Raw genomic sequence first — 1,374 nt, forward strand, 5'->3', positions numbered from 1 at the left:
TGGAAAACGTGCCACTACACGCGCATCTAAAGGCTCGTGCCCAAGATTCCTCGGACTTTGTCCAACCACGCGATCAATGGCATGTAGCGACTGCTTCGCAGAGAAAGCAGTGCTCAGTGATTTACGTGCCACTCCACGATTAGCCCGCGGTGTCTACCAGCTCGGACATTCCAATGTCCAGCACATTGACCGTCTTGGTTCAGTACTCTCGCCAATAGCGCTTTTGTCTCCTAGCAGAGGTGGGTTCATGACTGTCCAAAGCTCCACCAGGAGACGTGCCCAATGTGTTTGACCTCCAATCAATCCATGGCTCATGGTGTTCTAACCATGTCATTCCTAAGATGAGGTCATACCTTGCATCTAAGTCTAAGACTAGACAGCATTCCACGCTGGTAAAGCCAAGAAACTTGACTTTGAGGTCCACAGGGACCTTCGGGACCGTGACACGTGTCCCCGTCACTAAGGGAACAGTGACAGTGTCACCCAACCGCACTTTCAAATCCTCAGCATTCAGCTGACTTCCCTCCACCGTGGAGTGTCGAGCATAATTGCCCGACGATCCGGAATCGATGAAGATATTCCATGGCTTCTCGAAGCCCTTTACAGTCGCCTCCACAACCAGCAAGCCCGGCTTGCATACACGTTCCGTGTTTAAGAGCACGGAGCTCTTCGGGGCTGGGCCCTATTGACCTATGCCTCCCTGAGGCTCAACAGAACTCAGTACTTCCCAGTAGGTCGCCCCGCGCCTACTGAGTGGTGTCGTTTGCCCGCGACGAACCAGACTGGTAGGCGTTGGGGCGATGGTTTGAAAATCCTTGACGCGCCTTGCGCAGCGGGCAACCGTTGGTGGCGCGTGTCTCCACAGAAAAACACCGTCAAATGCATGCTTGCTGCCTGGTAGCTCGAAGCTCTGCTCCCTCGTCCTCAACATAGCTGAGGTCCATGGGCACAAACACGCTCGACGAGCTGTTAAAGTGTGCATTCTAACCAAGTCCTGCCGACTTGAAACTGAATTCGGCATTCAATGCCACATTCACCGCCTCTTCAAATGAAGACGGATGCACACGGAAGACTTCCATTCTGGCCACGCCAGTGCGGAGACCTCCATAAAGACGGTCACTGTGATCGCCTCCGGGAGGGGATCTGCTGCCATCCCGGCAATGAGAGTGTGCATCGCCTGGACAAAGTCTACCAACTCCTTGTTGCCCTGTCGGGCGGTAAAGAAACGCGATCGCACGCGATATGCCTGATTATGCAGCGAGAACACTCGTGAGAGCTGCGATTTCAACTCCGCCCAGGGGAAAAAGCAGCTTCGACCGAAGTGCCGCACGTCAGTGCCCATTCTCGAGCTCGACCACCGAGCTTTGAGATGGC

This window comes from Plasmopara halstedii (assembly GCF_900000015.1).
Source record: "Plasmopara halstedii genome assembly, contig: Scaffold_3120, whole genome shotgun sequence".
In the NCBI taxonomy this organism is placed as follows: domain Eukaryota; phylum Oomycota; class Peronosporomycetes; order Peronosporales; family Peronosporaceae; genus Plasmopara; species Plasmopara halstedii.